Source organism: Monodon monoceros, unplaced genomic scaffold, assembly GCF_005190385.1.
Source record: "Monodon monoceros isolate NGI ecotype Baffin Bay Population unplaced genomic scaffold, NGI_Narwhal_1 Super_Scaffold_7, whole genome shotgun sequence".
In the NCBI taxonomy this organism is placed as follows: Eukaryota; Metazoa; Chordata; class Mammalia; order Artiodactyla; family Monodontidae; genus Monodon; species Monodon monoceros.
In genome coordinates, this window is record NW_021703784.1 from 3,817,115 (window position 1) to 3,831,485 (window position 14,371).

The following is a 14,371-nucleotide window of genomic DNA, read 5'->3' on the forward strand; positions in this document are numbered from 1 at the left end:
GGACACACCTCTTTACCCCAAGTTGCAAGTGAGAGCTTTTTTTCTTTATTAACACGGTAATAAAAATAGCTAACATTCATTCGTCTTAGTAGGTGCCAAGTACTGTGCCTAATGTTTCCCATTCATTATGTAATGTGACTGTCATAAAAATCTTATTATTATTTTCCCCATTACAAAGAAATCCCCAGAGGTTTAGAGAAGCAGTTACAAAGAGGCAAAGCTAGGATTTGAGTCTGTGCTCAAATCATGAGTCAAACAACCCCAGTCTAGGGATTTGTGCTCTTTATCACTAAGCTAATCCCCAAAGTAAACATATTAAAAATGAAGTTCGTACAATAAATAAATGGGAAAAAATCCCCATAATCCATTGTTACACAGCCATCTCCCCTTCACCACAATGCCCACCTCTTTCACACAGATTTCCACTCCTAAATGTTTGACACACATCCTTCCAAATGTTTTTTGGTGTACATACATGCATATATTTTTCAATTGTTTTTGGCCGCGCCTCGCGTGGAACGTGGGATCTTAGTTCCCTAACCAGGGATGGAACCCGCGCCCCCTGCATTGGAAGCACGGAGTCTTAACCACTGGACTCTCAGGGAAGTCCCCATACATTCATATTTGTTACATACATACTAGTTTTTTCACAATGGTATCATACTTATTATACTGATATTCAATTTATTTATTTTTAACAATTCTAGACACCTTTCCATATGAGTATGTGTATCTTGTTATGGGCTACATTGAGTTCCCCCAAAATTCATATGGTGGGGTCCCAACCCCCAGTACGTCAAAATATGACTGTATTTGGAGATGGGACATTTAAAGATGTAATTAAGGTAAAATGAGGTCATTAGGGTCCCTAATCCAATATGACTGGTGTCCTTATAAGAAGAGTAAAGGACACAGACAGGTACAGAGGGAAGATATGTTATATTACTCAGCCTTAAGCAATTTTGTCATAGTTCCGGAGGCTGGAAGTCTAAGATCAAGGTGTCAACAGGGTTGCTTTCTTCTCAGGCTTCTCTCCTTGGCTTGCAGCTACCTTCTCCTTGTGTCCTCACAGGGTCTTCCCTCTGTACCTGTCTGTGTCCTTTACTCTTCTTATAAGGACACCAGTCATATTGGATTAGCTAACACATATATATGGAATTTAAGAAAAAAAAAATGTCATGAAGAACCTAGGGGTAAAACAGGAATAAAGACACAGACTTACTGGAGAATGGACTTGAGGATATGGGGAGGGGGAAGGGTAAGCTGTGACAAAGTGAGAGAGAGGCATGGACATATATACACTACCAAACGTAAAATAGATAGCTAGTGGGAAGCAGCCGCATAGCACAGGGAGATCAGCTCAGAGCTTTGTGACCACCTAGAGGGGTGGGATAGGGAGGGTGGGAGGGAGGGAGACGCAAGCGGGAAGAGATATGGGAACATATGTATATGTATAGCTGATTCACTTTGTTATAAAGCAGAAACTAACACACCACTGTAAAGCAATTATACTCCAATAAAAATGTTAAAAACAAAAAAATTGCTTAAGGCACCCAGTCTGTGGTACTTGCTATGGTAGCCCCAGAAAACTAATACACAGCTTTATCACAGTTCTTTTCATCTGCCACATGGAATTCTTCTTAACAAATGTACCACAATTGATTTAAATAGTTCTCTTTTTGTAGGAATCTAAGGCCTCCCTCCCTTGTTTTCTTCCTTCCTTCCTTCCTTCCCCTCTCTCTTTCTTCCTTCCCCTCTTTCTTTCTTTCTTTTCTTTCTTTCTCTTTCTTTCTTTCTTTCTTTCTTTCTTTCTTTCTTTCTTTCTTTCTTCTTTCTTCCTTTTCAATTACACACGGTGCTATACTGGATATCCCTAGGAATATTCTTGCACGTTTATGATTGAGTGTTTCCATAGGTTAAATTCATCAAGGAAGAGTTCTCATGTCAACTAAGAAGCATGTTTTGTAAGTCAGTACCTATCGCCCGGGAGCTTTGAGTTTTGCATGCATGTAGTTTGTTAAGTAATTCACTGTTCTTTTTCTGCACTCACTTGGCTTCCCGCTCCCCCTTTTATGTTGCCCGTTTCATTTTTCGGATTGCATTGGACCTTTTTCATAGAGAAGGAGCTAAAAAGAAAAAGAGTCAGGCACAGGCTTAACTCCAGGAGGACGACAGAAGCCCTCAGCCTCACCAAAGTCAAGGAGGCTGCTCTGTCTCCAGCTCCAGCTCTTCGTCCCTTGAGTTCCTATGCAATTTCTTAAACTCACAGAGGCCACACGAAGACCTAGGAAGCCATGTGACACTAGAGGTCAATTCAGCTGTCGTTGCCAAATCCCTCGAGAAGCAGCTGCCGGTGGAGAGAGGCAGCGGCATAGCCATGTTGGAGAATTCCCTGTAGTTGGCTTCAAAGAGTTCAACGTGTTAACAACAGAGACTCATTTCTGGCACAAAGCATATAAGTCTATATTCTTCTCTCCTCTCCTCATTTCTCTTTCTTAAAAACAGTCAATGCCATGTGATTTCAGAATGCTAGTCCCTGTTCAGAAACCAGACTCGCCATGTCTGTGGCTCAGAATAAAGCCCCAGCTTTCCGGGTGAGGGCTCAAGGTCCGGTTCTTATCCACCCTCTCCCACCGCCCCTCTCCGGCACAGCACCTCTGCCTCTGCAGAGACCTCACTACCCCTGCTACTGCCCTTACTCAGGCTAATCACACAGTCGCTCCCTTTGACTGTGAGCCCTCTGAGTGCAGAGTCTATGTCTCATACTCCACATTCCTGGATTCTGGTGAGAAAATGATAAATACGGAAAAGGGGGAAAGAGGAGAAAAAAGAATAAGGAAGGGCGCAGTGCCTGCCTCGAGATGATGACCTTCCACTCCATGCACACTCTGTCCCGTCCCATCCCTCTCCAGCCTCCAGACTCAAGCTGGGCTGTCCTCACCCACTCCAACTCCTCCTCTCCTCCGGACCACTCTGCACTGTTTATTTATTCCCTAAGACTATGCAGAGCTCTCTGAACTGGACTATAAGCCCTTCGAGGGCAAGGACCATTTCCTGGGCTTCTTTCTTGTAAAGCTCCAAGCACACACTACAACAGACAGTTATCAGACTAAACTGAAGGCACTGTCCAAGAATAAACCCCTTCTCTTCTGATGCCTGAGACAACAGTTGAGACAGAAACTTGGCTGTTGAGAACTTCTGTGAGATCAGAGACCCGGGAGGAACGATTCTCACTGTTTCTAGCCCTAAATCCTACCAACCTAGTTGTCACTTAACCAACGTCAGTTTTCTAATCTGCAGAAGGGGAATAATAGTTAACTTTATTGTTCTATTATCCATCAAGCTGCTGTGAAGGTAGACCGCATGTAACATATAAATAATTATAAGCTATAAACACACACAACATATACAACATATAAAGACATAACAGTGCCTGGGTGGGATGTAGAAAAAACCCCATTATTAGCGGCAGCAGCCTTATTATTATCCCACTTTCCAAAAGGTGTCCAGGTTTCTCTCCCCAAGGCCCAGTATAAAGAGAATGCTGTGATGAGAGCTACCCACTAGGCAGCAGTGCAGAGTTTAAAACAGATTTTTGTGTCTAGGTATGGGTTTGATAAGTAGAGGGAAGAAATGGAAATATTTAATATCACGTTCCTAGTCCATGACATCCAAAACTACTTTAAAAGCCAAGAAGGACTAAGGAGGGGCTTCCCTGGTGGCGCAGTGGTTGAGAGTCCACCTGCTGATGCAGGGGACACGGGTTCGTGCCCCGGTCCGGGAAGATCCCACATGCCGCGGAGCAGCTGCGCCCGTGAGCCGTGGCTGCTGAGCCTGCACGTCCGGAGCCTGTGCTCCGCAATGGTAGAGGCCACAGCAGTGAGAGGCCCGCGTACCGCAAAAAAAAAAAGACTAAGAAAACCCCAGAGGCAGTAGCAAACCTATGTTGCAGTGAGATTTCTTAAATATTTATTCTCCTTCCAAGGGCTACCTGCAGATGGAAGAGTAAGTAGGCATGCTTCGGATGAGACACTTACCAAAAAAGTGGGGAAGCATCGAAATTTCCAAAGTATAAAGCCGAAAAATACATCTTTTTTGTTTCAGAAAAAGTGACAGACAAAAGCTTTTGAAAATCCCCTTGGAGCTGAGATTTCCAATTTATGGAATTGATGAGTCTTAAAGCTTGAAAGGGACCATGAAATTACTGACTAAGTTGAATGCCTCATCTAAAAAGGAAATGGACACCGAGAAAATACAAGTCACCTGCAGAAAGTCACCTGGTGGTAGCATAGCCTAGAAAGAAGATTGGGTCTCTTGACTCTCAGGCCATGACTGCCCAGGCTACCAGAGCCATGTGTAGATAGGTGACTTTTGAAGAAATAAGAGCAAAGTGGCTCAGACATAGTGCCCTAGACTGATGGAGAGACTTTCCCTTTGAGCAGTTAGGTATTTATCTAATTATCTCAAAGGCAATAGGCATGTGTCAGACTTTCCCAGCATGGTGGGGAGAAAATAGCAGTGGCCTAACCATTGGGATCTTCATTTAGATAGAGATTGGGCAGCAAGGAGATTGATTTACCCAGTTTGCTTTTAAGAAGGTTTTCTTGCCCAGAGCAGTACATAAACCTTCTCATCCGGAAGATTCTCATTTTTCTCAGCCTGACTCCAATCCATTTGCCAATCCAAAGCAGAGTGTGTTACACATTAAAGCCACAGGATCATTTATGGGTACCATATGGAGACATAATATCTCGTAACCCAGTGGTGTTGTCCCTAGAGTTAATATAACTCTGTTAACATATGTTCCCGCTATTCCCATCCTGAGAGATGTGTATTGAAATATATTATGCACTGTGTATGGTTAATGGAAAGATACAGGGGGTATATTAAAAAATAAATCTGTTTATGTGACCTATGCTGAATTACATTTGAAATACCATACAGTTGCTTTCAACTGTATGTGGAAGAAAAGATAGTCAACTATCTCACTGTCTTTTCCTCTGATTACTCTTTCCTTTTCCTTTCACCCTCCCATGTCTCCTTGTATGTTTTCTCAGTGCCAAGCTAACCACAGAATAGTAAGATTAGAGGGAGGGGGATGTGATTGCAGGAACTAAGGCAGTTAGTAAGAAGGTGTGGCTGGGAGTAAGGGGCAACAGGAGAAAAGAAAACTGTCATTCATCCCATCCCTCTGAATCCTGGCAGTACTATATTTTCAAAACTTAATCCAGACAGGAGATCAAGAATTTCCACTTTCCACTCCCCTTGTTCCATGGTCATATCCATGTGTCAGAGAATGACCTCATTGTACAATTCCTGTGTGAAGCACGGAAGTCACTGACAGGGAAAACATCAATCTGCACTTTCCTCTGACACTTCTTTCCTTGTCATACTCTGTACGCAGTTAGTTTTCAAGACCAGCTCACCCTTAACCGTATACATTTCTAGAATTTATGTCATCTTCTCCAATCCTCTTACACTGCCCTAGTCTAGGTTTCGTGGTCTTGAATCTGGAAGATTGCCGGAGCCTCTTACTTTGTGTTTTGCCAACAGTCTTTTCCTATCCTAATCCATGCTTGCTCAAGTTCACCGGAGTTGTGAGCTGATTAAAATCTGATCTGAGTTCAATATCTGATTTTAAATCTTTCCATGGCTCTCCACTGCCCACCAAACAAAGCACAAACTCCTTAAGGTGGCATGAAGGGCCTTCATGATGAGACCCCAGCCCAACCTTCAAGCCTCATCTCCCACCACTCCACCCCAAGCACTCTGGAGTCCAACCATAGCAAGTACTTCCATTCCTGACACTCTCGTGCCATTGCCCATGCTGACCCCACTGTGAGGAACGCCTTCCCTCCTTAGCTACTAGCAAATTCTATTCACTCTTCGAGACCCAGCTCCGGCATCATTTCCTCTGTGAGGTCTTCCCAGATCCTCTGAAAGTTATCACTGCAACTTCCTCTTCTACAATCCCGTAGACCTAACACATACCTCGAGTATAGCCCTTCCCACTCTACATCACAGTCATCCGCCTGGCCCCCCGGTGAAATGTGAGCCTCCTGAGAGCCAGCACAAGAGGTTTTGTTCTATAACTCATTCAGTAAATATGGAGCATGGAGACCTGACTGCCACTTAGAAGTTGGGAGAACACATACTGGGTCCTTTACGTCTTAGGCCGTCAGCTTCTTCATATGCAAACGGGCACAGTTATTTAACATCACGCATGATGTTCGTATGATGAATAAATACAATAATACAAGCAAAGCCCCTAACAGAACCCTCGTATATGGTTAATGCTGAGGGATGGCTATTACTGTTATATTATGGCTGTGTGCCAAGCACAAGTGCAAGGTCAATTAGGGCCCACCCTCGAGGTCCTCAGAGTATAACTGAAGAGACAGACAAACCACTAGTGCAGTGTCAGAAGGACACGGAGTTGCCGGGAGAGCGCAAAGTGGGCCATCTACTATCGAGGCTGAAAGTCATTCCTGGAGGAAGGACTGAAAGGGGATGAATCTGAAACCACAGAGGATGGGGGACAGCCTCCTGACATTTCCCGGATGAGACGTGATGCTGGCCTGCACTAAGGCAGCAGCCGTGGACGGGAACGGAGGGGACAGCTTTAAAGACATCTGGGAGGTGGAATTAAGTCATGTGACTAGTGAGTGATGAGATGTGGGGTCCCTGCCAGGGAGAGTCTGGCGAGCACCGGCCCGGGGGAGGTTTAGAATGCAGACTCAGGAGCCATCCCTGCGCCGGTTTTAACTGAAGCAACCGGAGAGCGCGTGATGCAGGGGGAGGGAGGGGAGCGTGTGAAATGAGCTGCGCAGAGGGCTGCACTGGAGCAGCATTTAAGGGCCAAAGGAGGAAGACGAACTCATGAGGGCAACAGCCAGACAGAGCAGAGGAACCCAGCACAGAAGCAGCAAAAGGAAGCAGAGAAAAGAATATTCTAGATATTCTCAGTGCCTGGTGCCCGATACCTGGCAGATATACAGGTAAATGAGTGAATCACTGAATTGAAATGACCCACTTAAAACTGAGGACATATGAAAGGCCTTTCATAGGAGTAGGTGCACACCTATTATTTCACCTTAACAGCGTCTTGGGGTATTGACGATCGAGGAGATGGCACTTCCCTGGCGGTCCGGTGGTTAGGACTCCACGCTTCCACCGCAGGGGGCACGGCTTCGATCCCTGGTCGGGGAACTAAGATGCCACAAGCCACTCGGTGGGGCAAAAAAAAAAAAATGCACATGTGAAAAGGAGAGAGGGACCTTGGACTTCAGTGAAGAGCAGGGGAACTGAAGGGGAGATGGCTGGCTGAACTCCACTCCACGGATGACAGAGAGCGTGAATGTCCTCAAGGCATCTAAAACAGAGTCAAGGAGACCAAGTAACCCAGCAGCTTCACCAACAGTGGAACACCAGGAACTGCGAGCCCCTGGACGCCAGGGACAGCATGAGAGCCACGCGGGGAATACAGGGGGAAATGGGACAGGTCAGAGGGCACCGTGAGGAAACAACCAGAGAATGAAATTCCAGGTGAGAAGCCTGACTGAATCCTATAAATGACATTCTTGCAACAACTGGGGAAATGCGAATATGGACTGGATATCAGATGCTGACACGGAACTGTTCATTTTCTTAGGTATGATAATGGTATCATGTTTATAGTGGACTGTAGAAGACAATCTTTATTCTCAGGAAATGCAGCTGAAGTATTTAGGGGTGAAGGGTCAGGATGCAACTCCCAAATGGTTTGACAAAAAAGGTCTCTCGATGAAAGAGATGAAGAAAATACAGTAAAATAATAATCACAGATTCTAAGCAAAGGATAACTCTACTCTTTCCAGTTTTGTATGTCTGATATGTTTCATTATAAAAATTGGGGGAAAGATTGAGAAACTCATTCTTCAGAACCTTGGAGAGTCATCCCCCAGAAATAGCTCTGCAATGTCTAGGAAGCTGGAACCATGTTGGCTCCTGAGGTGCTAGAGAAAAGGCAGTGGTCAGAGTCCCAGCAAAGTACAGAAAGTGGAGATGACACATTTCCTATTTTTCAAAATGTCAGGGACACAGCTATGAAAGGAATAACCTTAAGCCACTCATATTTCAACACAGATTGGGAAATAACAGCTACGAAAATTCTTTGAGAATTCTGGAGGCAGTGCAACTTACTCCAGGTTGAGAGTAATAACTAATGGCATTTACTGAGTGCTTGCTACAGCCCAGGCACTGTGCTGGGCACATCAGTCCACTGATTCACACAGAGGTAAGTACCGTTATTCCCTCTTTCATAGTTAAAGCAATTGAAGCTGTGTCCCCCAATCAAAAGTCTCAGCACGTATCTGGCTGCCGTGTCTACAAAGAGCTGCCTAACTCTGGTCCTCACCACCTTTCTCCCCTCACCTTTCAGGGGGTGTGGAAACTAAGCCCAACAGTTACTACCTGGGTTGCTGCACAAGCCCTTGGGTTTTCCCCACCCTGGCCCACACCTTTGTAACCTGCTCTTTATTTAACTCTCTCCTCAAATTATCCTAAGTTGAGTGTGCCTATTTCCTGCTGGAATCCTTGGAACCAGAGGGTGAGAAAAAGAGAAAGAAATTGGAGACAGGTGAATCATTACCCAACAGGTAGTGGGTCAAGAAGCAACCCTGGTTGGTGGGTAAGGCAGCCCCTGAAAAATAGTAAGGCAAATTGGGAAAACTGGGCCTGGTAAAATCACATTGGAGAACAATTTGGAAATAGCTCATAATAAGGTTGAAGATGCAAATATTCTACGGCCCAGAAATTCCACCCCTAAAATCTCTCACATAATACATGCTCTGGAAAATATGTACAGGAATCTTCACAGCAGAATTGTTTGTATCAGCAGGATTCTGGAAACTACCTAAACGTCCATCATTCCTATCTAAATAATGAAATCATATACCAAACTGAAAAGCAAGCGAACTAGAACTGCACGTACCCACGTGAATGACGCCTACAGGCAGAACGTTAAGCAAAGAAGGTAAGAGGCTGAAGAACACAGGTCCCTGCAGGTAAATGCACATGCTACCCGGAATGGACGGTTGAAAAGCACACCAAGCAAACTAGGCATTGTTTGGGGATACAGAAACATGTAGTGAGACAATGAAGGAATGGCCGGGGATGATAAACACCAAATTCAAGGTAATGGTTGCTCCACCTCTACCCTGGGCAGAGGTGGGGAGGGGCACGAAAGGGCAGGCATCCCCAGGGGGCCTCGACTCTGCTGGTGATGTGTTATTTCTTACACCGGGTGATTAGCACCTACGCTTTATTTTATATTCTTTTTTCCTTGTGTATGACTTAAATATTTAATAATTATTTTAAGGGAAAAAAATGAAAAAAAAAATTCTGGGTTTGTTTTTTTTTTTCCCTGCCAGGTTTTCAGGGAAAATAAAGAGTCATGGGGGTTGCCGGACTCCCTTGCCAGTTTTACTCACATCTCATCGTTCTTTTCTGCTCCTTTGACTCAAAGTAGCTCAAACCAGCTGAGACTTCTGGGGCTTCTCTGAACTCTAGGTTCATTTGGTGGCAGAATGTTTCCAAGAGCCAAATGCCAGCCCTAAAAAAGCTCAGAAAACGCTCCCCTGGGAAACATACCAAGAAGGCAGTCAAGTGCATGGGTTTCCTGTTAGGAGAGGTTACAGGCAGACCTCCTTTCAGCGCCCCTCTCTTTATTATGCTTCGCAGATATCGCATTTTTGTAAATTGAAGGTTTGTGGTAATCCTGTGTCGAGCAAGTCTATCAGCACAATTTTTCCGACAACATTTGCTCACTTCGTGTCTCTGTGTCACATTTCAGTAATTCTCACAGTGTATCAAATTTTTTCATTACAATTTTGATATTTGGTATGGTGGTCTGTGACAGTAATCTTTGATGTTAGTATTGCAAAAATTACGACTCGCACAGATAATGGTTAGCATTTTGTTTTTTAGTAAATTTTTTTTAGTTTTTTTCTTTCTTCCTTTCTTTCTTTCTTCCTCTCTCTCTCTCTCTCTCTCTCTCTCTCTCTCTCTTTCTCTCTCTCTCTCTCTCTCTCTCTCTCTCTCTTTCTTTCACTGTGCCAGGTCTTAGTTGTGGCACGCGGGATCTTCATTGCAGCATGCAGGGTCTTTTCAGTTGCACCATGCAGACTCTTTGTTGCGGCATATGGACTCCTTAGTTGTGGCACGTGGGATCTAGTTCCCCGACCAGGGATCGAACCCGGGCCCCACTGCCCCCCACTAGGAGCGCAGAGTCTTACCCACTAGACCACCAGGGAAGTCCCAACGGTTTGCATTTTTTAGCAATAAAGTATTTCTTAATCTAAGCATGTACATTTTTTAGTCATAATACTATTGCACCCTTAATAGACTACAGAATAGTGTAAACGTAACTTTTATATGCACCAGGACACCAAAAACTTCGTGCAACTCGATTCCTTGCGATATTCACTTTATTGCGGTGATCTGGAACAGAACCTGCAATATCTCCCAGGTCTGCCTGTATAGGAATCAGGGCATGTTTGGGTTGTGTTATGAAGTCCTTTAGAAACCACAAAACATTGCCTCAAGAACATGCTCTCAGTCATCCCAAGAAATCTTTGAGGGCAGAAGAACGGGACACTGGTCACTGAAGAAAGGTCATTGTCTCCCTGCCGTACCAAGAGGCTGACAAGGCCTCCTAAAGCACAGTGGAGTAGGGAAGAGCCTAGTTCTGGAAGGAAGCAAACTTGGGCTTGAATCCTGGCTCCACCACTTGCCAGGGTAACTGTACAAGTCACCTCATATTCTGAAAGACCAGTTTCAGCATCTAGAAGGCTGGATTGATCAACTCACAGAGGGTGGCTGTGAAGACCAAGTGGGACCGTGTTTGTAGGTTAAACGCTGCCTGCACGGAGCAGGGTCCTCATAGTTCCAGAGAAGACAAGCTCCATCACCCCTCCTGGTCTGACGCATGTTCCCAGGGAAGCCTCCGTCTGGGAATCACTCCCTGGTGTTTGACCGGCCCCAGGCCCTGCTCTCCGTGTGTGTGTACCTGCTGCCTGGGCCAGATCCCCACGCTCTGCAGACCCAGGCCCAGGAGGGTCCTTGACAGGGCCATGGCATCCCCCAGATACATGTCCTTAGGCCTCCCAAAGACTCTTTCCTCAAAATGCTCACCACCAGCAGCACCACATCAGGGGTCTCTGCTTGACGACCTGTGGTGGTGACAGGTCCTCTCTGATGAGTCTAGAATCCCAGTCCCGTGGGGTCTGAAGTTCCAGGGAGCGCTGGCCTAAAGCCCTGCATATACTGCCTAGGACTGTGGCCCTGGTGGGGACAGGGGAGAGGGCTGTAGAAGGGGACTGTTTGGGGCAGCTCAGGGATGCAGCTGAAACCTCAACCTCCAAGCACTTGCCATCACAATACTTTCACCATTTTCCCAAATCCCACTTTTCAGGAGGAGATTCCCTTCTCTCATCCTCTCCCTCTATCTTGCCCTTTCTGCTAAGATCACTCTCCTTTGGAAACCAATAGCTCTGCTTCGTCCTTGGAATGCCTCTGGAAGCCAGGGACTGTTATCTCCCTAAACAACATCCCAACCAGTGCCTGGAATGTGATTTACATTACTGACCACTAAGCGCAGAAGAAAACAATGCGAGGCCCTCCCAGCTGCATGCAGGGGCTGAGCGGTGCTGCCGGGTGGGAGGTGAAGGGGAGCTGAGCTTCCCACGCAGCTTGGGGTCTCCTCCCGCCGGAGCCCCCGTGATGCAGGCAGGGAGGAGCCTCCCCTTCCAGGGCCCTACGACGGAGGCGGTAAGGGGTCTCCTCCCACTTGGGCCTCACGGTGAGGATGCCACCGCAATCCCCTCCGGGCCACGTGGGCTGGCAAGTGAGGGTGGCGTCTGGGGAGGTTGAAGGAGACTTTGGGCTCTTCTAGGACTTGCTGCTAGGACTGCCAGCTTCAGGCCTGACTCACCCGGTAGGGCTGGGCACAAGCCAAGGGCCATGGAAAGACTGTGGGGTTACACACGCGGCCGTGGGCTGTGCCAGCGCAGCCTGCTGGGGAACAGCCAGGGCTCGCCGGGCACAGGGAGCATGGCCCAGGGAGTCGAGACCTTTATGCAATCATAGAGGCTTTTTCTCTACTGGGGCAAGAAGACATTCCTCTCCCGAGGAGGAATTACAAAGCAAATTGTTCCTGCCTCTCTTTAAAGGCCAGTGAGGTTAGGAAACTGCTCCTTCCTTCTGCAGAAAGCTTGCAAACACAGGCAGGTTTGTCTGCTTTCGACGTTTCAGTGTAAGTCGCTGCCCCTATTACCTTGCCGGGGGCGCTCCTGAGCCCCCAGACCCACTGCGGGGTGGGACCCAGCCTTCTCCCCTGCCTCTGTTATTTGCTGCAACACAATAAGAAATATATATCGGTCTTTCCCCCTGGTTCCTGACACACAACTCCTAAAGCACTTGTAATTTCCTTAGTGATAGAGGCGCTAGGAGTATCTTTTTGTTTTGATATTTGATGCTGGTTCCTGGTACAGAGCTCCTTTTCAATCCCTTGCAGTTTCCAATGTGAGGCAACCTCCATAAAAATCCCTACACTATGTGGTTGGGAAGCTTCTGGATTGGTCAACACATCCACATGCTGAGGGTGACACACCCCGAGTCCACAGGGACAGAAGTTCCTGCGTCAGGACCCTCCTGGACCTCGCCCTATGTACCTCCTCGTCTGACTCTTCGTCTGTGTCCTTGATCATGTCCCTTATGATAAACGAGTAAACACCAGTGAATGTTTCCCTGAGTTCTGTGAGCCGTTCCAGCAAATTATCAAGCCTGAGAGGGAACCGTGGGAACCCTCAACTTCGTAGCCAAGTAGGTCAGAAGTGTGCGGATCCTGGGGACGCATTACTTGTGATGTATCTGAAGTGCAGGCACTCTTGTGGGACTGAGCTCTTAACCTGTGAAGACTGATGCTAATTCCAGAAACTAATTAAACTATACGACACCCAGTTGGTGCCCGGAGAGTTGGAAAATTGGTTGGCAAGAGGAAAAAAAATAAAAATAAAAACCACATGCATTTGGTGTCAAAAGTGTTGTAGGCAGAGAAACGGTTTTTCCTTTACCCCCAAACCAAGCCATGGGAACTTTTCCTCACAAAGCTTTTGCTGGCGATTGCCACGATGGAAAACAGAAGGGATACCAAAAATAACAACCCCCGAAACGGGACAAGGTTTTGGGTAATTTTACAGAGATCTTACCGTTGCTGACTGCCAGCTTAGACATCAACCCTCAGCCCCTCCACATCCCGTCCAGGCCTCCAACTAGCTCAGAGAGTCATGCAACCCCTTCTGGCTCCCCACTCCTTCCACGACGACTTTCTATCAAGTGCCAAAGCTTTGTCCCAGCCCCCGCTTTAGACCCGTCACTCATCTCTGAATCCCAAATTGAAACCAAATAATCATCCACCGAAGCGTAAACCGTAACTGCCCCTGGAAGCCCAGGCTGTGAGTGTTGGAAACGCCCTAAGGGAGCAGGAAATCTGCCTCCTCACTCTGCAGATTAGGGAATGGGATTCCACAGACAACCTCAGATCTGAGACCAAGGCAAGTGTCTGGACTCTTAGTTGGATGTCCTTTAAAATGTGTCACGCCCCTGCCATGCCCATACGTCTGCTAACGTGGTCCGACCAAAACAAAACAAGGAAGAAGGGAATATTCTCCAAACAGAATGAAACTTCCCTCTGAAAACTTGGGATCCCTCCTAAGGCAGGTGCCCAGGAGCATGCTGGGCCCCCTGACCTCGGTCCAGCCCCAGAGGCCCCCCTCAGGCCACCTGCACACCCGCTCCTCTGGATCCCCTCCGCCACTCAGCAGGGTGTGCCCCCTGGCCCCTCTCCCCACACCCCCAGACCCAAGTGCTCCTTCTTGGCCCCAGTCCGACCCCTCTTCACACTCACCACACCTGTCACCATCTGTGTCTTTGCCAGCCTGGGCGCTGCGCGACACAGGGGCCCACAGGCTGGCTGATGGTGGGTGCTCAGTAGATCTGGGGAAGGTGTGTGTGGATGAGATGAAGTCACAGAGGCAGGACACGGGTCTTAAATACAACTTTATTGGGAGCAGGCCGTTGTCCCTGCAGCGGCCAGCTCCCACGTATACACAGTATACAGAGCCCAGCCAGTACCCAGGTCCTTCCATCCTTCTGCAGTACACACACGGAATGCAAAAGAACAAAACACAAGGGGGTCTCGGTAAACGACAGTGTCTAGTGCCTTCGGGAGCCAGTGCCCAGGCTGGGGGCACTCGGGCCCCTCCTCCCGTCCTCGGCTCGCCTGCCCCCGCTCCAGCATGGCGAGGCCCACGAGGTTGAGATCCTGCAATCA